Genomic DNA, 25,442 nt, shown 5'->3' with positions numbered 1-25,442 from the left:
CTTGAACCAAAGTGGAAACCTTCACTCAACTTCACTTGTCCCATCACTGAACTGTTCCCACAACCAAGGACTCTCATCTCATGTTCTTGATAATTTTTTTTATTATTATTTCTTTTCTTTTTTATTTGTACATTTTGTTGCCTCTTGCACACTGGTTGAACACCCAAGTCAGTGTGGGTCTTTCATTAATTCTATTATGGTTATTATTCTATGGATTTATTGAGTATGCCCACAACAAAATTAATATAAGGGTTGTATATTTCTGGTGTCATATATGTACTTTGATAATAAATTTACTTTGAACTTTGAACAAACAATCTGTTGGAAGACTCAGCAGTCCGAACAGCCTTGGTGGGGCAAATGGAATTAGTGATGTTTCAGTTCAAACCTTGATTCAGTTCTGGGAATTTATACTCCCTTAATTTCTTTTCCCTGGCTCATTTCAATGATTTTCTGCCATTGCTTATTTTATAAATGTTAGCCATGAAATCATTCAGTTCTTCTCAAAATTTATATCCCTAACTTCAGGTAGAGTTGACTAATGTTTAGTTATGAAAGTGAATAGGGTGCTGTTTTGAGATGTAGCACCGTGGGTCAGCAAGGATCAAAGGTGCAGGAGTAGAAGCCAGCCTTTTCTGTATACCACGGCAGCAGTGTGATCCACACGGATCCATAATGAAAGGATATGCACCATTGAGTGTCTTGCATGCTGTGCTGAATTCAGTAGTAGCAGAGTTTGGGTCAGTTAGTTCTGCTGTTTTGCCTTTTGGTGCAGATTATTATTTAATCTTTCCTTGAGAAACTTCAGTCTATAGCTTCCACATTGGCCTCAGGGAGGTAGGTTTTAAATGATGTGGAGCCAATGCATGGATTGAACTGTCTTTGGAGATTATGGAAATCAAACCGGAGATATTATAAAATTGCTGTTTCCTGGTAATGTGCAGTTCTATTACAGTCAGTCTATGTACAGTATAGAAACTATCTTATGTATTTCTATTTATCGTCTTCATCACATTGTGGTTATTTTTTGACCTGCATTGGATCCGGAGTAACAATTATTTTATTCTACTTTACACTGGTGTACAGGAAATGATATTAAATAATCTTGAATCTGGTTTGCAATTTCATCAGATCAGGTTTAATATCTCTAGCCTATGTTGTGAAGTTTGTTGTCTTTGTGGCAGCAGTACAGTGGAATGCATAATAAAGGTGAATTACGGTATTCACGGAATGCATAATAAAGGTGAATTACACACGCACACGCGCACACGCGCACACGCGCACACACACACACACACACACACACACACACACACACACACACACACACACACACACACACACACACACACACACACACACACACACACACACACACACACACACACACACACACATTAAATTAAATAAGTAGTGCAAAACCAGAAATAAAAAAGTAGTGAGGTAGCATTCATGGGTTCAATGTCCATTCAAAAATCAGATGGCAGAGGGGAAGAAGCTATTCCTGAATCGCTGAGTATGTGCCTTCAAGCTTCTGTACCTCCTCCTTGATTATAGCAATGAGAATAAGGCAAGTCCTGGGTGATGGGGGTCCTTAATAATGGATGTCGCCTTTTTGAGGCATTGCTCCTTCAAGATGACTATGTTTACAACTCCCTGCAACGTTCAATCCTGTGCAGTAGCTTCTTCTCCCACCCTGACCCCATACCAGACAGTGATGCAGCCTATTGTAACGTACTCCATGGTACATCTGTAGTGATTTGTGAGTGTCTTTGGTGACATACCAAATCTCCTCAAACTTCGAATGAAATCTAGCCGTCATGCCTTCTTTGTAGCTGCATCTATATTTTGGGCCCAGGATAGTTCCTCAGAGATAATGACACCCAGGAACATGAAATTGTTCACCCCTTCCACTTCTGATCCCTTTACGAGGATTGGTATGTGTTCCCTCGTCTTACCCTTTTGAAGTCCACAATGAGCACTTTGGTCTTACTGACTAGTATAAGTTTGTTGCTGCAACACCACTCAACCAGCTGGTCTTTCTCACTCCTGTACGCCCTCTCATCACCACCTGAAATTCTGCCAGCAATGGCTGTGTCATCAGCAAATTTATAAATGCCATTTGATCTGTGCCTAGCTACACAGTCATGGTTGTAGAGGGAGTAGAGCAGTGGGCTAAGCACACATCCCTGAGGCGGGCCAGTTTTGATCGTCAGGTGGAGATGTAATTTCCGATCCGCACAGATTGTGGTCTTCCTGTTAGGAAGTCGAGGATCCAATTGCCAGGGAGGTACAGAGTCCCAGGTTCTGGAGCTTTTTGATCAGAACTGTAGGAGTGACGGTGTTAAACGCTGAGCTGTTGTCAATAAACAGCACCTTAACATAGGTATTTGGATTGTCCAGGTGATCCAAGGTAGCATGAAGAGCCAATGAGATTCAGTCCACAGTAGACCTATTGGGGAGATAGGCCAACTGCAGTGGGTCCAGGTCATTGCTGACACAGGAGTAAACTCTAGCCATGACCAGCCTCTCAAAGCACCCCATCGCAGTAGATGTGAGTGTTATTGGAAGGTAGTCTTTAAGACATCGCACTCTGCTCTTCTTGGGCAGTGTTATGATTGTTGCCCATTTGAAGCAGGTGGGAGCTCTCAAATGTAGCGATGTCTTTGAACACCCCGGCCGGTTGGTTGGCACGTTTCGAGGGCCCTACCAGGTACTCCATCAGGACCTGTCACCTTGCGAGGGTTCACCCTCTCGAAGGGCAGCCTGACGTCGGCCTCCGAGACAGAGATCACAGGGTCACTGTGTGCTGCAGGGATCCTCACAGCTGTAGTTTTTTTTTCTCCATTTCAAAGCAAGCATTTGTATCAATTTTCTTACCCTTTTGTTGCATTTTGATCATCCTATTCGAGCAGAAATGGACTGTGAGAAGCACAAGTAGCTCTAACCTGATATCTGACACAACACAGTCTTCCCTTCACATGGAGCTGCATTTTCCTTCCTTCTGCATTGTGTACGTACAATACCCTCAGATCCGCATATCACTACCCCACATAGCGCTGGATCATTACAATGTGGCTATTCAGCTCTTCAATTAAACTTCTGAGAATTTCAAAAATTCATTCTAAACAACACTTAAAAATATTTCAAGAATTGGCCAACGAAGCGGGATTAGAGGATGTTAATGATGACGATGTTGAAGAGTTACTGCAATCTCATGGAGAGGGCCTTAATAACGAAGAGCTTTGAGAACTGGCAGAGCAACGCATCCTGGGTGAACCTGAGGGCACGGGTGGAGAAGAGCAAGGAACCTCACCACAAAATTCCTCAGCACCAGCTTCACCACGATCACACAAATCATGGACCAGTTCACCGATGATGATTAGGCTGAAGGGCCTGTATTGTGCTGTGGGTTTTCTGTGTTTCTCTGATATCTCGGATTTTAATCAGGCGCAAGTGTTCATTTACATAATGCTATAATGGCCCCGCCTAGCACTGACTTACATAGCGCCCCACATCCGAGGAACGCATCCTCAGGGTTAAGTGGGGTCTGAGTGTGCCAGTGGGGTTGGTTTTTTTAACTCACGGATGCTATTTGCTTCCCAGCCCAATGGAGTTACATTGGTTAGTGTGTGGCAAGCTTCCCTCCAAGTCAGAACGACTGCAACGTGCCAGAACGACTGCAGGCTGTAAACAGAGCATGAATGACTCTCGCTGACAATGCCCAAGGGCATCTATTGTGGGTACTTTATTTGTGTCAAAGTGCTGGGGTAACGTCCCAAACCTGACACCATTCCCAGTGTTGACATGTAAATAGCAGGGACTGTAAGAGGAAGTTCAAACTAATTTCATAATTTCCTTAATGTACCGGCTGGTTATGCAGAGCGAAAGTTTATCCTTGTCTTTGCATTCAGAACCTCAGAGTAAAGAAAGGGGCCATTTGACCTTTGGGACTTTAATGCCTCTCTTGATCTTTTGCCTGTTTCTTGTACTGGAGAAAACCTCAGTATCTTGTCAGCTGTGTGCCTATGGTGAAACTTGTGTTATCTGTAGAACTGGTTTCCTGCTTCCTCCATTTCTCAACCCTCTTCCATTTTCTCAGCAACTCACACACACACTTTCCACTGCTTGTTTGTACTGAATTGTACCTCTTCCCGTTGCCGATTGCCAAGCAGATGCCTCCTGGATTCCTGTTTTATGTGTCTTTTCTAATCTGAAGTGGAAGGGTGACATAGTGAGCTGCTGCCTCACAGGGCCACAGACCTGAGTCAGTCCTCACCTCAGCTGCTGCCCAGGTGGAGTTTGCTCGATTCCCCTGTGACTGCAAGGGTTTGCCCCTCCCAAATCCCAAAAAGGGAGGGAGGTTAAATGGCCATTGCAGGCTGCGTCTGAGTGGCAGAACCAGAAGGGAGCTGTGAGAATGGGGGGAGAGTTTATAAAAGTGGGTTTAATGGAGGATTAGTGTAAATGGGAGGCTGATGATCAGTGCAGTCTTAAAGCACGTTATCTCAACAAATGTGAGGTATTCTTCCACACACATTAATTGTTAACGCTTCTTGTGCAATTTGCTCATCAGGTAAAACCAGTCTGGTACAATTGCTTAATAAAGGGGAGAAGTAGAGAAATGCTTATGTGCTCAGGTTATTCCATTGAGGCAAATGCACATAGAATTAGTGTCGTCTTGGTTGTCAAGTGTTGCATCTCTGTCTTCATGGCCTGGTTGAAGAGGGCAGGGGTTAAACAGCAACCTGCAGTCAATGGTTAAGTCCTGACTGTGGGCACTGTACTATCGTGTGGAGTTTGCAATTTCTCACTATAACAATGTACTTATTCCCTCCCAAGTCCCAAAGACGAATTGGCTCCTGTAAACACTGCCTAGTGTAAAGTGGCCAAAGAGTTAATAGGGATTTAATAAGCATGTGAAATACTAAAAGCTGCTGGGTTACAACAAACTGAGAGGGGGAGTGGGGATGCTGAGCTTGCTTTGATGCGAGCTAGCATTGGCCTGGTGGGCTGAATAGTCTCCCTGTGTTGTAATAACTAAGAATGTGTAAAGGGTACAGGAGCAGATGATCTGCTGTTTTTTAGGTGGGTGTTCTCCAAGCCGCAGTAGGAAGTGCTCTTACATTTAAGCCCAAAGCAAATGGGTTCAATTCTCATGCCAGGGCATGGAGGTATGTTTCTCTGTACTTAAGGGCAGTAATAGAGCATTGCAGCTTTGGAAGAACTATTTTTCAAATGAGATGTTAAGCCAAATGCCCTCAACATCTCTAAGATGGGTGAGAGATTCTATGACTGTACTTCTAAGGAATAATAACTTGCTGCTAATACTTATTCTTCCATGAAACCAGTTTTCTGATTGCTACACAATTAATAATGTTACGTTGTCTTAAGCATTTTCTATATTGCAAAAGTGATGACAGGTTAAAAGTTTTTTTAAAAATCTTAATTAATGATAACTTTTTAAAAATGATTTTTCCCAAATATTTTTGCATTACTGAAGTGTATCAGTATAGAAACTTGCTGAATTGGATCCCTGTGGTCCTGAATCACTCAGTTTTCCAAAGGAGGGTCCAGACCTTTCTCCGCAGCAGTTGGTTATGGGTGAGTAGCTGGAAGGGAAGGGTGAGGTAGTCCAGTCCTTTTACTTGTCCTTGTTTGTGCTCTAACTCTTAGTTGAATGCTCGGTTCATGGAAGCTGCATTTGAGTTGCACAGATACAAAAACAATGATCCCTTCCTTCGGTGTGAACCATGACGTTGTGTCATTGAAGCAGCATTGTTTGTTTTTTGTATTTTCAACCTTCTCAATAATTTGCAAATGGTTGGTGTGAATAATTCACAAAGAAAGAGTTGTTGCAGAGCTGGTATCTCATTCAGTTATCTTTCTGCCTAAAGGAAACTCTACCACAACTGTTTTATTCAAATTATCTATGAAATACCCTCATTGTGGACAAGAGAAAAGGGGCTGTACGAGACATGAGATTAGGAAAGGTCATTTTGAGTGGGGAGGTGGTGGCTTGTGCACTGTTAACAGTGAGAATGGGAATGTGAAGGGTTTGCAAAATTCCTGGCCATTGGAAATTATATAGTGAAGATGAAGGACTGAAGATTCAGGTTGTTGAGTTGATACCTGCACGGGATGCCTGCGGACATGGTAATGGGGAACATGAAATCACGAGTGAGCTTGGTGGTGGACCTGCAACTTGATTTCTGTTGCCCATGAGTGTATCCTTCAGGGCACAAGCATGTGTCTGGTTACTGAGATGTCGAGGTGATGAGAACCAATATAGCTGGACAGAACTTATAGTTTATAACTGTTGATTATGTGTAAATGTTATCACAACATATATCTTGAGGTTTGAGTGATTTAAAAAGGGGAATCATTGTAGTACATGAACTTAAGTGTACCTCTGGGTAATGTGTACATTTGGCATATGAATTTTGACATTGTTGTGCCAGCTACAGCCTTTATTATGTGTTGCTGCTAGTACTAACCTTGTTTAGTTTAGTGAGTTGCAGGGAAAGAAGCTTACAAACACCACACACAAGAATGGTTCTGATCTAAAGTTATCACTACGAAATGTTAACAGTTTTTCTCTCTCCTCAGATCTTGTCTGACATTCTACTTCCAGCCTTCCTGCTTTTTATTTGAGATTTGCAACTTCCTTCTGAACGCTGGGGAAACTGAAGTCTTTGGGTTTGGTCCAGGTCACAAATGCCCTTCCCCATGTAGCTGGGGAATGCCTGAACGTGAACCAGGCTGGCACAGCGTTGGTGTTCTCGATGGTATTCTGTGTCACCTGTGCCGAGTGTATTCTAGAATTAGGGTGTGTAGCAAATATTAACTTCAGCCACCAATCCTCAGACCTGAACATGGATTGTAGATTAAGATGCAGCCCTGAGCAATAGTTTCCTGGAGCTGTGGACGCCAGCTGATTGAATACCAGTCTATGCAGATTAACATTCATTTTCTGTGTCTGGAGTGTGGGTGTGAAGAAGGAGGTGTGAATATTATATGTAATTCAAAAGAAGCGTTGTATTTACATTGTAACTATAGAATTGTCCTGCTGTTACCTTTGAACCTTAGCATATTAAATGTCATGTAGTATTGTGTCAAACACTTGTGTATCCACTAGCTTCAGTGTCTCTCCAATGACTTTGCTCACATTACAATGGGGCTACACATTTGGGCATTTTTACTGGCTATTTTCCATACAGCGCCATCTTCACCCATCACCCTTTTCTCGCTGATCTTTGCTGGCTCCTGGTCAAGCAGTACATTTATTACCTTTAAAACTTCCAACCTGTCTCCATTGATCCTATATCATCTTCACTCTGATACCAATCAGACATCTGCAATCTGCATTTCCTCTGGTTTTAGGGTTGTTTGAGAGCTGGTATGGACCGATGGCCCAAATGGGTACAATTGGGTCACGTGCTTTTCAAAGAACAAAGAACATGGAATAGTACAGCACAGTACAGGCCCTTCGGTCCACAATGTTGTGCCGACCCTTAAACCCTGCCTCCCATATAACCCCCCACCTTAAATTCCTCCATATACCTGTCTAGTAGTCTCTTAAATTTCACTAGTGTATCTGCCTCCACCACTGACTCAGGCAGTGCATTCCACGCACCAACCACTCTCTGAGTGAAAAACCTTCCTCTAGTATCCCCCTTGAACTTCCCTTCCCTTACCTTAAATCCATGTCCTCTTGTACTGAGCAGTGGTGCCCTGGAAAAGAGGCGCTGGCTGTCCACTCTGTCTATTCCTCTTAATATCTTGTATACCTCTGTCATGTCTCCTCTCATCCTCCTTCTCTCCAAAGAGTAAAGCCCTAGCTCCCTTAATCTCTGATCATAATGCATACTCTCTAAACCAGGCAGCATCCTGGTAAATCTCCTCTGTACCCTTTCCAATGCTTCCACATCCTTCCTATAGTGAGGCAACTAAAACTGGACACAGTACTTCAAGTGTGGCCAACCAGAGTTTTATTTGCCATTTACTTTGTACTCTGCCTTGGAGTTTGTCCTTCCAAAATGTACCACCTCACAGTTTTCTGGGTTGAACTCCATCTGCCACTTCTCAGCCCACTTCTGCATCCAATCAATGTCTCTCTGCAATCTTCGACAATCCTCTACACTATCCACACCACCACCAACCTTTGTGTCCTCTGCAAACTTGCCAACCCACCCTTCTACCCCCACATCCAGGTCGTTAATAAAAATCACAAAAAGTAGAGTTCCCAGAACAGATCCTTGTGGGACACCACTAGTCACAACCCTCCAATCTGAATGTACTCCCTCCACCACGACCCTCTGCTTTCTGCAGGCAAGCCAATTCTGAATCCACCTGGCCAAACTTCCCTGGATCCCATGCCTTCTGACTTTCTGAATAAGCCTACCGTGTGGTTTTCATTAAAACCTTCTGTTTCTCAATGGTACCTGCTCACAGAGTTTGACCCTCTGATCAACCAGTGTGCAATTATGTGGCTTGGTGTCCACTAACCTTTATAACATTCCTGAGATTTCAGTTGTGCACGCAACTGTTACCTATACCCAACTTGGCTTACTTTAGCCCTCGGTGAATTAAGTATGCTTGTATCCTGATTTTGTACAAATAAAGCTGGAGTCTATGGTTTCACTTCCAGGTTAATGTCTGGTAATGACCTGGTTGATCCCACTTTTGGTGAGGTGCTCCTAACAGCGAGACTGGCTCTTGCCATGAGACCACAATAACTTAATCAAGATTGGTGAGGAGGGGGTGCCTGTGATGGCAACAGGAACAGAAGAGCTACTGTAACATTTGAATTTCCATGAATGCAGATTGATGACCAAATCTAATCACAGATATTTGCCTTTTTTTTGTGTTTTTGCCTCACTGGAGCAAGGGAGGGAACTGACCTTCTGACTCCGCACCTCTGAAAGATTTGTATGTGTATTGGAGGAAGCTGAGTTTCTTTATTTTAAAGTAGTGGTCGCCAACCTGTTGATTGCGATCGACTGGTCGATCTTTGAGACTTTCCCAGTAGACCCCAAAAAAAAAGAAAAATAAATACACAAATAGTGTTGAAAAATTATTTCCGGGTTGCGAGGTTTTAGTTCCATTCTTTCTGCCCAGTGCACATGCGTGTAGCTCCCTCGCACTACACAGTGTAATTCAGTGGTCCCCAACCACCGGGCCGCAAGGAAACGATATGAGTCAGCTGCATCTTTCCTCATTCCCTGTCACGCCCACTATTGAACTTGAATACACGCTAGGTCATCAGTCGCCTAAACGCAGTGATAGCCTCGTGCCAGGGGTCACTGATTGGCCTCGGGTAACCGGCTGGCGGGAAGCGCTGTTGCTACTGGCCTGGAGCACGGACAGATGGGCGCCGCCTCTGAACCTGTTTACCACACCGAATGTTCGTGGGGAACCCGGTGCTAAAATATTTGCAGACGACCTGATTCGGGCTCAGGGTTTTGTAAGTAGCAGAGCAGCTACCTCACTGCGATCTACTGAAACAAACTTTTGTCGGTCGATAGATCCTACAAGAGTGGCGGGCATGCGCCCTGTCACACTCCTCCTCGCTCGGTCGGTCGCTCTCTCCGGACTGCAACCGCCGTGGCCCCGGTATGGGGCCTTCCGGTCCTGACCTTGTCCTCTCACCCCACCCATGACCAGCCACACCTGGCCAAGGCGTCTGGCGGCGGGTGGGAGGGAGGCTGTTTAATGAGGCAATGAAGCCCTCAAAACTGCTTCGGCACCTTGAGTCCAAGCACCCTTCACTTAAAAACAAACGCGTTGAGTTTTTTCAGGGGAAAAAACGTGAGCAAGCGGGACAGAAGCTAAGTGCCGAGAGCCATGAAAGCTAAATTGTGGAATAGACTGGACATAAGGAACCTGCTTCGAGTATCGCTGTATTCCTGTCGTGTTTAACACCCCCCACCTCCCCCTTTGGCCAGTCCACAAGAATATTGTCAATATTAAACCGGTCCGCGGAGCGAAGGAGAGTGGGTACCCTTGGTGTTTATATATTACTTCTACTTCCAGGTGTGGGGTTTTACTTCTGGTCTTTTCTACCCCAGTGCGCATGCGTGTAACTAATCGATCTCGCCTTTCACTAAGGCCAAGGTAGGGGATCTTGGGCTTATAAAGATTGGTGACCACTGTTTTAAAGTGTACAAAATGCAGTCGCACAACCTTTTATCTTTTTAAAAGCTTCCATGTTGGGGCCCCAAAACCAACTTATCCTGTGAGGCATTTCCCAGCCCTGTCTCAGAAGACCATTTGTGCCTTTGAAAATTTCTGTGTCTTGATTGTCATTAATTACAATCATTTGACATCCTTAGATGTTTTCAGCATTTTATCTATTGGCAATAATTCCATTTTAAGATTGAATTTCTTGTGTCAAAACTCCTTATGAATGAAGTTTGCAGATATTCAGGTTGGCAGGAATAGGTCTAGAGAACCCTGGACTATGAAGAAATAATTGTCAGAAATGCAGATTTTTGAACCAGTTGTCAGGGACATACCCAGTGCGAAGGAGATTTTGATGAAGGGGAATACCCCGTTTGGGCCCTGCAGAAAAACACTATAGATTCCTGGGCTCTTCACTTCAGAAAGGGTGTGGAGGAGATTTTTCGAACTGTAATGAGGCAAGGGACTCATATGGAGTGAGTCGAGAAGGCAGTTCTCCTTCCAGAAAAGGTTAAGAAAAGATTTAATCAATGTGATTAAAATCTAATTTTGATGTTCTAATAAATACAGAGAAGCTATTTTTATTGTCAGAATCATCAGAAGCCAGAGACCACAGTTATATCTGATAACTACCAAGAGAACCAGTGCTTTTTAGAATAAACTTTATTTTTAGCAAGTCGAGTGATACCAATTTTGCTCCCCAGTATTTTGGTGAAAACAGATTGACAAAGGAAAGAAAATGTTCTGGAAGGGGAAGTATTTGCAGGACTGACGAGAGAGCCAAGTGGATCCCTGCCTCCCAAATGTCATGACAGGCTCTGAAGCTGCATCTGTCCATGACACTGGCACACTTGTCAAAGGGTTTGAGGGACTGATTTGTCCTGCTCCTGTTCCCACGTGGGCACAGAGTTCAGATCAAAATTGTGTGTACCTTTGTTGCAGAAGGCAGTTGCTAGCCTGATGTGGTTTGGTCTCCTCTAGCTTAGCGTTACGTTGCAGAGATTGATGGGCCCATGTGGAATAAAGCATTTCTAATATTAACCTTGCACACCACAGGACAGATTGTGCATGCAGGCGTGATCCTATGTGGCTCACACAGGCAGTGCTGCAGCATTTATTCTGGTGTTTGTGTGTGTGTCTCAATTGTTGCTTCTTTATTCGCCTCCGTATTTCATGTTGACAGGTTAGCAGTCTACTAAGCCCAAGTCCGATAGTTGGATAGTATCTTTAGTTTTTGCCTCCAAGGAGAACCGGCTGAAGGCTTGAACACATGAGTATTACCCCATCAATTTCTCACAGCAGATCTTTTCATCGAGGGTCTTAATTAACTGAGGGACAAGAAAGTGTTTCTGAGATACTTGTTAGCAATTTCCTTCAGCATAGCTTAATGCACAGAGCAGCAAGTTAATGCACCAGTATATTTCAGATTAATCTGTCACCTTCAGAAATTAAGTAGTTGAAATGTCCTCTCCGGCTCAGCTTCTGCCAGATCTCTGTCGTTGTGTGTGGCCATCACTTTGGCAGGCCAAGCCCCTCTGCATAGAGTAAGTCAACATCTTTATCATGCTGTGAACTCAGAGCCCATGCTGATTACTTATCCCATGCTGGATTAAGCAGGATAATATCCTAATATAAACTAAATTGTTACTCAGTCGGCGAGAAGCAGTTCTGAGGAAAGAGGAGCTGTGCACAGTTCAGGGTCAGGTACCCTGACAGGGTCTCTTTGGGTCACTTGGTCTGTACATACCGGCTGTGTGGTGAAAAAAGCACAACAGCGCCTCTTTCACCTCAGACAATTGAAGAAGTTTGGTATGAATCCCCAAATTCTGAGGGCTTAGTACAGGGGCGCAATTGAGAGCATCCTGACTGGCTGCATCACTGCCAGGTATGGGAGCTGTACCTCCCTCAGTTGCAGGACTCTGCAGAGAGTGGTGTGGACAGCCCAGGGCATCCGTAGATGTGAACTTCCCACTATTCAGGGCATTTGCAGTGACAGGTGTGTAAAAAGGGCCCGAAGGATCATTGGGGACCCGAGTCACCCCAACCACAAACTGTTCTAGCTGCTACCATCCAGGAAACGGTATCTCAGCATTGAAGGCCAGGATCAACAGGCTCCAGGACAGCTTCTTCCACCAGGCCATCGGACTGATTAATTCACACTGACACAATTGTATTTCTAAGCTATATTGGCTGTTCTGTTGTACATCTTACTGTACAGACTATTTATTACAAATTACTATAATTTGCACATTGCACATTCAGATGGAGATGTAACGTGAAGATTTTTACTCATATATGTGAAGGATGTAAGAAATAAAATCAGTTCAATTCATTTCAATACCTGGACCCCTCTGAGGGTGTTATGTATGAGACTGAATGAAAGCTCTTTCTCTTTGCTCTTCCTTATGGCCGGGTTCTCAGTCTTCTGTTCATACAGATCAGTGGTTACCAAAGTGAACGATATCACTCCCCTTGGGGCGGTGGGAGTTCATAAGGGGGCGATAAAGATAAAGGGGGTACAGGTTTAATTTAAGAAATTAATTACTTATTTTAACCATTTGGTCCTCAGCGCCTCATAATTGATTATAATTATATCATCTCTTGCTTAACCCACTGTTCTGTGAGACTTGCTTGAAAAGCATTATAGATGTTGAAAAGTTCTGTATTTGGCATATCATGAGAAACCTGGATTGAAAGGATCGTGTTATTTCCAGACCTGGTGTGCGCCTTATTGCCGTTCACTACAGTAGTACCATGTTAGCTAGTATGACTCCCACACTACTCGCACAGTGACACAATTCCTGTGAATTGGGGTATGGTATTCAATGGGGTAAAGTTCAGAATGTGCTCCTTTGAATAGTCTTGACCACATTTCTCTAGCTCACAGCCTGACTGAATTAGCGCTGACCCACTTTATGTGCCTTCAGGCAGAGTCAGGTTTTGACCAAGCTATTATAATGTCATAATTTTCCCCTTTATTGATCGCAGTGCTTGAGGTTGGACTTAAACAATAAGTGATTGACTGGTCGTTAATTCATGACAAAAATGTCAGAAGCAGACAAAACGAAAAAGAAGTGTAGACAGTATAGTGTGGATTTATCCCAGCACCAATAAGCCAACAGCAGCAGATGTGTCTGTTGTGTGAAAAAGATTTTTCAAATGAGGCAATGAAGCTGTCCAGGCTCCTTGAACATTTGAAGAGAATACACTCTGATAAAGCAAATAAGTACTTGGCTTATTTTCAGTCAGTTTGTGAAAACCTTCTGAAACATAAAGCACTTAAATACATGCTTGCCAACACTTCACCACAAAACGGTGGTGGTTTGCGTGCATCATGCAACATTTCATTGCTCATTACTAAATCTGGAAAGCTCCTTATAATTGGAGAAGAACTGATTCTGCTAGCAGTAGGGAGGTTCGGAGTATGGTTTTGCATAAATCAGCAGACCAACTAAATAAAGCGATTCTGCTCAGTGACAACTCTGTTCAAAGACAAATAGCTAATGGACAATAGGTGCAGGAGTAGGCCATTCAGCCCTTCGAGCCAGCACCGCCATTCTCTGTGATCATGGCTGATCATCCACAATCAGTACCCCATTCCTGCCTTCTCCCCATATCCCTTGACTCCGCTATCTTTAAGAGCTCTATCTAATTCTTTCTTGAAAGCATCCAGAGAATTGCACTCCACTGACTTCTGAGGCAGAGCATTCCACAGGTCCACAACTCTCTGGGTGAAAAAGTTCTTCCTCAACTCCGTTCTAAATGGCCTATCCCTTATTCTTAAACTGTGGTCTCTGGTTCTGGACTCCCCCAACATCGGGAACATGTTTCCTGTCTCTCGCATGTCCAATCCCTTAATAATCTTATATGTTTCAATCAGATCCCCTCTCATCCTTCTAAATTCCAGTGTTTACAAGCCCAGTCGCTCCAATCTTTCAACATATGACAGTCCCGCCATCCCGGGAATTAACCTTGTGAACCTGCGCTGCACTCCCTCAATAGCAAGAATGTCCTTCCTCAAATTTGGAGACCAAAACTGAACACAATACTCCAGGTGTGGTCTCACCAGGGCCCTGTACAACTGCAGAAGGGCCTCTTTACTCCTATACTCAACTCCCCTTGTTATGAAGGCCAGCATGCCATTAGCTTTCTTCACTGCTGTACCTGCATGCTTACTTTCAGTGACTAATGAACAAGGACAATGATCTCGTTGTACTTCCCCTTTTCCTAACTTGGCACCATTCAGATAGTAATCTGCCTTCCTGTGCCTGCCAAAGTGGATAACCTCACATTTATCCACATTAAACTGCATCTGCCCACTCACCCAACCTGTCCAAGTCACCCTGCATTCTCCTAACATCCTCCTCATATTTCACACTGCCACCCAGCTTTGTGTCATCTGCAAATTTACTAATGGTACTTTTAATCCCTTCATCTAAATCATTAATGTTTATTGTAAATAGCTGCAGTCCCAGCACCGAACCTTGCGGTACCCCACTGGTCACTGCCTGCCATTCTGAAAGAGACCCGTTAATCCCTACTCTTTGTTTCCTGTCTGCCAGCCAATTTTCTATCCATGTCAGTACCCTACCCCCAATACCATGTGCTCTAATTTTGCCCACTAATCTCCTATGTGGGACCTTATCAAAGGCTTTCTGAAAGTCCAGGTACACTACATCCACTGGCTCTCCCTTGTCCATTTTCATAGTTACATCCTCAAAAAATTCCAGAAGATTAGTCAAGCATGATTTCCCCTTCGTAAATCCATGCTGACTCAGACCGATCCTGTTACTGCTATCCAAATGTGCCGCTATTTCATCTTTTATAATTGATTCCAGCATCTTCCCCACCACCGATGTCAGGCTAACTGGTCTGTAATTCCCTGTTTTCTCTCTCCCTCCTTTCTTAAAAAGTGGAATAACATTAGCTACCCTCCCATCCTCAGGAACTGATCATGAATCGATAGAACATTGGAAAATAGTTACCAATGCGTCCGCGATTTCTACAGCCACCTCCTTAAGGCCCTGGGGATTTATCAGCCTTCAGTCCCATCAGTCTACCCAACACCATTTTCTGCCTAATGTGAATTTCCTTCAGTTCCTCTGTTTCCCTAGTTCCTCTGGCCACTGTTACATCTGGGAGATTGTCTGTGTCTTCCCTAGTGAAGACAGATCCAAAGTACCTGTTCAGCTTGTCTGCTATTTCCTTGTTCCCCATAATAAATTCACCCGTTTCTGTCTTCAAGGGCCCAACTTTGGTCTTAACTAATTTTTTCCTCTTCACATACCTAAAGAAGCTTTTACTATCCTTCTTCATATTCTTGGCTAGCTTACCTTCGTACCTCATCTTTTCTCCCTGTATTGCCTTTTTAGTTATCTTCTGTTGCTGTTTAAAAGTTTCCCAATCCTCTGGTTTCTCGCTCATCTTTGCTATGTTACACGTCTTCTCTTTTACTTTTATATTGTCCTTGACTTCCCTTGTCAGCCATGGTCTCCCCCTACTCCCCTTAGAATCTTTCTTCCTCTTTGGAATGAACTGATCCTGTACCTTCTGTATTATTCCCAGAAATACCTGCCCTTGTTGTCCCTCTGTCATCCCTGCTAGGATATCCTTCCAGTCAACTTTGGCCAGATCCTCCCTCATGGCTCCATAGCCCCCTTTGTTCAACTGTAATACTGACACTTCCGATTTTCCCTTCTCCCTCTCAAATTGTAGATTAAAGCTTATCATATTATGGTCACTACCTCCTAATGGCTCCTTTACCTCGAGTTCCCTTATCAAATCTGGTTCATTACACAACACTAGATCCAGAATTGCCTTCTTCCTGGTAGGCTCCAGTACAAGCTGCTCTAAGAATCCATCTCGGAGGCACTCCACAAACTCCCTTTCTTGGGGTCCACTACCAACCTGATTTTCCCAGTCTACCTGCATGTTGAAATCCTCCATTACAACTGTAGCATTACCTTTGCGACATGCTAATTTTAACTCTTGATTCAACTTGCACCCTATATCCAGGCTACTATTTCGGCGCCTGTAGATAACTCCCATTAGGGTCTTTTTGCCCTTACAATTTCTCAGTTCTATCCATACTGACTCTACATCTCCTGATTCTATGTCACCCCTCGCAAGGGACTGAATTTTATTCCTCACCAGCAGAGCCACCCCACCCCCTCTGCCCACCTGTCTGTCCTTTCGATAGGATGTATAACCTTGAATATTCATTTCCCAGCCCTGGTCCGCTTGCAGCCATGTCTCTGTTATTCCTACAACATCATACTTGCCAATTTCCAACTGAGCCTCAAACTCATCCACTTTGTTTCTTATACTTTGTGCATTCATATATAATACTTTTAATCCATTACTCCCCTCACTTCTCACACTGATCCCTTTTACACTTGGCCATACTCCCCGATCCCTTCCTGAGCTTTCTGCCCCTTTAATTCTGTTGTCTTTCTTAACTTTTCTTATTCCCTCTTTCCCTTTAACTCCATCCTTATATTTCCAGTTTGTCTCCTCCCCCCCACTTATTAGTTTAAACACACCCGTGTAGCAGTGGCAAACCCACCTGCCAGAATGCTGGTCCCCCACCTGTTAAGATGCAACCCGCCTCCTTTGTACAATTCATCCTTACCCCAAAACAGATCCCAGTGGTCTAAGAATCTAAAACCCTGCTTGCCGCATCAGCTCCTCAGCCACACATTGAGATCCCATATCTCCCTGTTCCTGCCCTCACCAGCACGAGGAACTGGAAGCAAACTGGAGATAACCACCCTGAAGGTCCTGCTTTTCAGCCTTCTTCCGAGTTCTCTGAAGTCCCGCTGCAGAAGCTGTTCACCTTCTCCCTTGAGGATGCCCTGCAATCGGTCCATGACGTCCTGGATCCTGGCACCAGGGAGGCAACATACCATCCTTAAATCCCGCCTGTTGCCGCAGAAACCCCTTTCTGTACCTCTCACTATGGAGTCCCCTACGACCACGGCTCTGCCTGATGTCTGTCTCCTCAGCTCTGCTTCAGCACCAATTTTTGATTCGCAGACCTGTCTGCCTCTCAGACTGGCAGTGTCTTCTGTCCTGACAGCTTCCGAGAAGGTGAACCTGTTTTCAAGAGGCACATCCCCCGGGGTCTCCTGTACTCCAAGCATCCATCCCTTCCCCATCGTTGCTCCCCTTCTCTTCGGTGTAACGATCTGGCTGTAAGTCCTGTCCAGAAAACTCTCGTTTTCCCGGATGAACCTGAGGTCATCCAGTTGCCGCTCCAGTGCCCCAACACGGTCCTTCAGGAGCTGAACCTGGACACACTTTTCACAGTTGTAGCAGCCGGAAGCACCATCAGTGTCCCTGACCTCCCACATCAGGCAAGTATCACAGTGAATCAGTTTACCTCTCATCTCTTCACCACCTTTCACCCTCTCCAACTGTGGCGTAGTCTCCTGGCCGAAGACTCCTGAGCCAAAGACTTGCACTTTTCTGACAAGGCACTTCTCTCGACAAGGCCTAGAGCAAACCTTGCTTATATTGGCTGATAAATTGATAAATTTGTTTCACTTGCCACTCCTCTGCCAACCTGGAAGGTATGAAGATGAAATGTCTGAGAGAGCAGAGGACACATTGTGCCACATACTTAGGACAACAGAAAATGCTCTGTAGCTGTAGCATAGCGGGGGTATTCCCTTCTGCTGCCGGCGTGGGATGACGAGTCTATCGGGACCCTGAGGACTTGTGGAAACTGTGTGATGGTTTCTTTCAAACTTACAGTCTTTTAACATCTGGACTATTTTTATTGTGCCCATGGTCTGTTTTATTATCAATTATGCTATTGTTTGCACTGTTGTAACTATGTGGTTTTGTGCAGGTCTTGTAGCTTTAGTTTTTGGTCTTGTTTGTCTGGTGGATTTGGAGCTCCTTTCTGGGGAACACGCTAAGACAGTAGCACGATATTAATACGCAGCAGCCTCTCCGGACTCTGGATTGGGGATTGCCAAACGTTATGTGGATTTTCTGGTGTAGTCTGTTTTGTCATGTGCTTTTGTGATATCATTCTGGAGGAACGTTGTCTCATTTTTTAACTGCATTGCTTTTGTGGTTTCTAAATGACAATAAACTGAATCTGAATCTGAATGAGTCGACTTTGCCAGGCAATGAACCTTTGCTTCTTGGTTGTGTTCGCTTCGTAAAGCATGGTTCAAGAATTGTTACTTGCAAGAGGACTAGAAACAGATACAAAGAGTGAGTGAATATTTCAGGTTATTGAGCAATTTTTCAAAAGGAAGGACATTCCGCTGACTAGCATTCTTGATTGTCCAACAGATGGGGCACCAGCAATGATAGGATGCCACTGTAGGGCTATTTCTTTCCTGAAGAAAAGCTGTACCGAACATATTTACCATTCACTGTGTAATTCACACACATCATCTTGTTGCAAAGGATCTAAGTGATCGGCTCCACAAATCACTAAATACTGTTATTACAGCAGTAAATAAAATCAGTCCCATGCTCTCGTTTCTAACTACTTTTAGAGCTTCGTATTGAGAATGATGAATAGTTTGAACACTTGCTGTTGCACACAGAAGTCAGATGGCTCTGAAAAGGAAACTGCCTGAGACACTTTAATGCACTTTTTGAAACTGATAAAATTCTTTGAAGATACTGAATAAAACGCTTCATTCAGTAATCAGCTCAAGAATATTAGGGATGACATTGCTTATTTGTCAGAATTATTCACAAACTTTAATGAAATCAATCTTCAATTGCAATGAAATGATGTGAATCTAAACAAAGTCAAATCAGTCGTCTCCACATTTCTGTCCAAGTTTAAACCTATTTAAATGCAGCATTGGCTGCAATTTCCGAGCCTTGCTGAGTTGGAAGAGAAAGAAAGAATACCAGATGATGACCTTCAAGCATACTGTGTTCACCTGGGTGAGCTACATAAAGACGTTGGAGATATTTCAAGATTTTCTCTCGATACCCAATCTGGAATTTGTAATAAATCCATTCCTGAACACTTGTAATGAGGAGCTAACAGAAGAGATGGAGGAAGAATTGATCTCGCTGCAAAATGACTTTTAGTTGAAGCTAAGGTTCAAAAAAATCATATCAAGACTTCTGGTTGCAGAAAGAGATTTCTGAACACTATCCTGCACTGTTGAAAAAGGTCAAGATGTTCTTTATTGCATTTCCAACATTATATTTCGTGAAACGTGGTTTCAGTTCAGTTGCCAAACTTTATTCAAAGCGGTGAAACAGACTGCAACTTACTGGGGATAACAGACTGAACCTGGGGATCTGAGACTCCCGAGTGACATTCAGGCTGTTATCACTGCACCAAACCTGTCCATCTCACTGAAAGGCAACCTCAACACTGAGTGATGAAACGTCTCAGCCGGAAAGGCTGGCTGTTTGCTCTTTTCCATAGACGCTGCCTGGCCTGCTGAGTTCCTCCAGCATTTTGTGTGTGTTGCTTTGGATTTCCAGCATCTGCAGATTTTCTCCTGTTTGTGAATATACACACTAAAATTGTTGATGAAAATTGTTTTTACTGTAACTAAATGAAATTATTTTAATTGTTGCTTTAAATAGATATTGAATAATTTTTGCCATTATTTGTCACTGCTTTGAATTTTCAGTCCTATTTTCTTTTACTGTGCATTGTAAATCAAAATTCTTTATAGTTCTTATCTAGTGGCTGGAAAGGGAGATGGAGACACTGGGGATGTGGTCTGGGAGCCAAGGGGGCAGCAACCCAACAAAATTTGGGAACCACTTTGGGATCATCTTAGTTTTACTGCAACTCCATTATTTGCCCATCAATAATGGGGCTTTGGTTTTAGGCATAATTACAGTCTATAATTTGAAACCATTTTTGCAAGTTATTTCAACTTTATTTCCCTGGAAATCAGTAGCAGATGTCCAGAGAAGCTTTGCAGCAAAACAATTTTCCTTTAATTTTGTAAGCTCTGTAAGCTCCATAGTTCACTTTGGATCACTGCGATTAGTGTTCACATAATCAGACCTTCCCTGTTAGTTTAATATTTCATTATCAGAGGACTACTGCTAGCTGTCAGTGGAGCCCAGGGTGAGTACAGGATGCAGATAGGGGAGCAAAGCAATGTATGGTTGGAACATTGGATTTAAACATTGAACTCACCAGCCACCTCATTATGACAAAGTGAGGAAACAGTGAAATGAGACCTTTTGAAGCAACCCACACAGCCCCAATGCCATCTGCTCTATGATGTGTAATCCAGAAAACAATTGCTGTCTTTTTATTACACTTGCCATAGTACTTTTGGTATTGTTGATTCTGCAAAAGTATGTGATACCTTGCGTAGCAAAGACCACACAGGTTTCCAAAGGGAGTAGCATGGTGTAGTTTCACACTTACACCCATCTCCAGCTTGGTGTTTAGTAGTCTGATACTTACAGAAAACATTTATTGAAGTATCAGCGAGTTCAGCTGATGTTTGGCTTTGGTGGTGCAGGGAGTGGCTTGCTGGGGCATCTTAGTGGTGGTGGGAGCCAGGTCATTGCTGTGAATCTGGCTCATTCCCTAGGCCAGTTGGATATCAGTTCTCTTCCCATAGAAGCAAGTAACCGATACCATCTTTTTATTCCAGATTGATTTTAACAGTTCAGTTCCTCCCCTTCTGCAGTGGAATCCATGGTCATTATTTATCCTCAATATGTAGGCAGTGCTGGCAAGTTTGGGGTTTAAACAACAATGCAGATTTTCATGTTTACTGCTTCAGAAGCCAGCTTTAATTCCAGATTTACTTGAATAAAAATAAATTGCTCAGATGCCGTGTTGAGATTTGAGCATGCCTGGAATCAGTGACCTGGAAGTCAGCCCAGGGTTAACCAGTCCATTCCAGTATTTCACGAGTGTGGAGTAACGTTCCTTCCAATTTGTAAAGACCAGTGTTTGCAAAAATCTTGTGCTGTGCAATTATTTTGCCGAGTGACAGCAACAATTATTTTGAGTACTGAATTTTTACGTGGAAGTAAATCTGAAGCTGTACTAAAGATAATGAGCTACCAAGTCCAGTTTGTTGTTCACATATGTCACAAAACATGCCTAGCAGGCCTGTATTGGGTAAGGAAGGATTTGCACACCGTCCATACGTGATTTGCTTGTTAAGTGATGCTTTAAAAAGTCCAGTTTCCAAATATCACTCCACTTCTTCCCACTTGCAAATTCTCCAGCAACCTTTGCATCACAATAACACACACAGGTAACACCAGTTTTTGTATTGTACGTAAATATTTCTCGTAGCTGCACAGACCTGACCTCATGAGCTTTTGCTGTAGCCGTTTCTACTATTTCATTAAGCTATTCCGCTTTAAGTGAGCTAGCAGTTCTTCTACGCTTCATGCCCTTTAGAATTTGACATAGTGAATCAAAATTTTTTTTCAATAAAAACAGTATAAGTAAGACAGTTATAAAATCTGCAGACAAATCATTGCATACTCCACATTGTCAGCACCGTCCGCATCAGAAACCGGAAAAGGATATGTGATTGCGTACTATCGTGAAATTTACTTAACATACCAATGAGATACATGGTGACAACCTTTTGTGTGCAGTCTAAATTCCCTTGTGCACTAGCAGCAAGAGATGTGTACGCGTGTACACACACACGCGCACGCCTTGGGGGGGGGGCTTTGCTCATGAACAGCTGCGAGCTGTATGGTGCACGTGCTGCTACGATGTTAAGGAGTGATACTCGTAAGCTATTTGCAAGGACGTCCTGGAGTAAGTTAAGAGATGCACACAGACCAGGCAGAGAAAGAAACAGGATGGGGTTTTCCTGAGGAAAGCAGAAAAGCATCTTGATCATTTTTGGTGATAAAGGTTCCTTTGGCCATTGTTAGCAGTTGATACATGTTTTTATCAGTGCTCTCCAGACTTTGGTAAGGTGAGGGGAGACCTCATTTAACTATGTAAAACATACAAAGCTTGGCAGGGTAGATCCGCAACAATCTAGAACCAAGTTTACAATCTCAGAATCAGTTAGTCATTTAGGCAGAGATGAGAAAAACATAGCGGTGAATGATTGCAATTCTCTACCAAGAGATCTGAGAAGGCTCAGTTGTTAAGTACATTTTCAAGCAGAAATCGTTTTTTTTACATTAAGGAAGTTAAGGATTATGGGGTCATTGCAGGCAAGTAAGATTGAGATGAAAGATCGGCTGTGTATTTGTGGATTAGCAGAGCATGTATAAAGGACATAATGACCTGCTGCTGCCTCTAGTCTGTATTTTATTGGGTACACACTGCTGGATAATTGAGCTACTGTGTTTACCAAATTCTTTCCAATGCCATTGTAGTTAATCAACACACACAGAGTGCTGGAGGAACTCGGTTGGCCAGGCAGCAGCTATGGAAAAGAGAACAGTCAACATTTCGGGCCAAGACCCTTCAGCAGAACTAGAGAAAAAAGATGAGGAGTAGATTTAAATGGTGGGGGAAGGGGAGAGAGGTTATAGATGAAACTGGGAGGGGGAAGGGTGAAATAAAGAGCTGGGAAGTTCATTGGTGAAAGAGATACAAGGCTGGAGAAGGGAGAGTCTGATAGGAGAGGACAAAAGGCCATGGAAGAAAAAGTGGGGGAGGAGCACCAGAGGGAGGCGATGGGCAGGCAAGAGATAAGGGAAGAGAGGGAAAAGGGGATTGGGAATGGAGGTAGGGCATTACTGGAAGTTTGAGAAATCGATGTTCATGCCATCAGATTGGAGGCTATCCAAATGGAATATAAGGTGTGAAAAAAAAACTGCATTAGTTCCTAATAAATAACATTGGGGGAATTCATCCAGTGTATGCTGCCGTATTCCTTTGATTGACTGTAAATGAACAAAATCAGCGCAGACACCTAGCGTAGATAATGGACTGTCTTCATACAATCCTTTTGACAATTGCGTCCTCCAAATCTTCATTTTCATTGCAACCTTTAAGATGATTGTTGATAACTTCAAATTCTTCATACTTCCTAACTAGTTGAAGTCACAAAATAATTTCATTTTCACTGCCAAACGTTTCTGGCATCTCTAAACCTGATTGCTTGAAACAACAGTGAGTAAAACAGTTCCAAATTGTCTTATTTCTCGTCAACTACCTTTGACCAAAATCACTGCTTTTTGAACATAAAGACACGCAATAGATGCTATCTAAAAACTGTTCACTCTAAGTATGTAATGGTCATACAAATACACGCATCTGACGCTAGTTAGAAACTGTTGCGCAACAGTCACCTGCTCCAATATTGTGGCATAGAGTTCTAAATAAAAGAAGGGAATCCCAGCAAATTTTCTCGATTAGTTTTTGTTCTTTAAGAGTTGTCCCGAATAAGTGGCTGCCCTGATTAACCAATGGATCAATGAAGAGGAATGCACTGTATTTAAGAAGGTTGGTGCTGATGCGGTGAGGATGGCCCTCCATTCAAAGGGTTCAGTGGTTCCTTCATTGTCAAAGTATACAACTCTGAAATTCTTCTTCTCCAGATAGCCATGAAACCAAGAACGAAAAGAACTGCAGCATGATTATCAACCCCCAAATCCCTCCTTCCCGCACAAAAAAAGCAAACAAAAATGGAATAGGCACATCAACCCCAAATCCTCCTCCCCTGCATTCAAAAAGATTAGCAAAAGATCAGGCAAAAAGCAAAACACAGAATATAGAAAACTGTAAGACTGAAAAAAATCCGTTCAAGTCCATATCCAAAATGCAGAAAACGTGGGTAACATTCTCCAGGCACAGCGGCAGGCCTTTCCTGGAGAAAGTTACTCAGGTTTTCTGATGCAGTATGCTAATCATGCAGTTGGAGTTTTTAGGTCACTGTATTCCTGTGATAGAAATTCTACAGGCTGCCAGCATTGTTCTGCTATTATTCCAGCGTGGGTCCTGTTGGCCTGGATTTTGCAGCAGGAATGATGCAAGGCTGCCACTGCTCATGTCATACTGAGGAAGTCTGACAGCAGTCACATATGCGCAGTGAAAGGTACAAACCTCGAACTCAGCAGGTCAGGCAGCATCTGTAACAGTTTCTCCACAGGCTGGATTTTCTCCTCGCTCCAGTGTGTGCATTCTTTTGTGTAGTCGTCGAAAGACTTGAGGAGGGCTAGGTGGTGAAGCTCACCCTCTTGATAATAAATACATCAGTGAAAAGTCAGCTGCTATAATGAAATGAAAGTGAATTTTTAACACTAAACTCTCTTATTACTGCCCAACAGCATTTTGAACTCAATAGTTACTTTTCCTATGTAGAACCTCTGAGCTTTAGCTTATAATTATTGTCGGAGATTTTAAAATTGATTATAAAATGACCCTTTTCTCATCCTTTGCACTCCGTTCACATCTGATCTTCTATAATTTATTTTTAGTATGTTTTCAGTAACATTACTTTGTAGTTAATATCTTAGGTTTTGACTGTTCATCTTTACGTAGGTCCTTCAGTTTGTTGAAGGACCTCACATACACCGTGATTCCCCTGACAAGGTCACAGTGCTGTTTACCATTGCTGATGCCAGCAAGTTGTCACAGAGGTCTCCGGGTAGCTGTCAATCTGTCCCGAAGGGAAGCAAAGCTAATTGCTGTTAATGTTAGTTGGGAACAGGAAAGAACTGATGCCACACAAAGACTTTTACTTCATTTCTGTATTCAAGGGCAGAAATTGCACAAAAGTGAAAACATTGCCCCTAATGAGATGTTTCTGGTCAATGGTGATCCTGGGGAAGTTGATAGTGGGGGATGGTTATGGTTGGGTGTTGTCAGTAACGATGTGAATGAATGTCAAGAATATCAGTTGGACTCTTTCTTGTTAGAGATGGTCATACCTTGGCATTTTGTATCATTAGTGTTACTTGATACTTAGCAGCCGATGACTGAATGTTGTCTAGGTCTTGGTGCATGCAGGTACTGGTAGTGGTTAGTTACTGCAGTGTGTACCAAGACAGAGTGAAAAGCATGTCATCCAGCATTTGTATGCAACTTAAGCTCACTGAGGTAGTAAAGAGAAAACAAAATGCAGCGTACAGTGTTGAATCCACAGGGAAAACAAAGCACAGGTAAACAATGAAATTTAAGGCTCACGACAAAGCAAACTGAGAGATCAATAGTTCACTTTTTTATGAGAGGTCCACTCAGGAATTTGATAATGGGTGACTTGAGTATGGTGATCTGTGTTTTCAAACTAGCCTAATGACAGAGGGGAGAAGGGAAAAAGGCTGGAGTGAGAGGTGTCCTTCATAAGATTGGCTACTTTCCC

The 25,442-nt window shown here is 43.2% G+C and overlaps 1 protein-coding gene across 1 annotated transcript in view; it reads left to right on the top strand.

The window, feature by feature from the left end:
* The window catches only part of LOC140729188 (endophilin-A1-like), a 161,528-nt gene that overhangs the window by 34,928 nt on the left and 101,158 nt on the right, over window positions 1-25,442 (top strand). The gene's annotated exons all lie outside the window — the stretch shown is intronic.

The sequence above is a fragment of the Hemitrygon akajei genome, chromosome 6, assembly GCF_048418815.1.
Source record: "Hemitrygon akajei chromosome 6, sHemAka1.3, whole genome shotgun sequence".
NCBI classification, from domain to species: domain Eukaryota; kingdom Metazoa; phylum Chordata; class Chondrichthyes; order Myliobatiformes; family Dasyatidae; genus Hemitrygon; species Hemitrygon akajei.
Note: the sequence above shows the minus strand (reverse complement) of the source record. Positions and strands in the feature narration are given on the sequence as shown.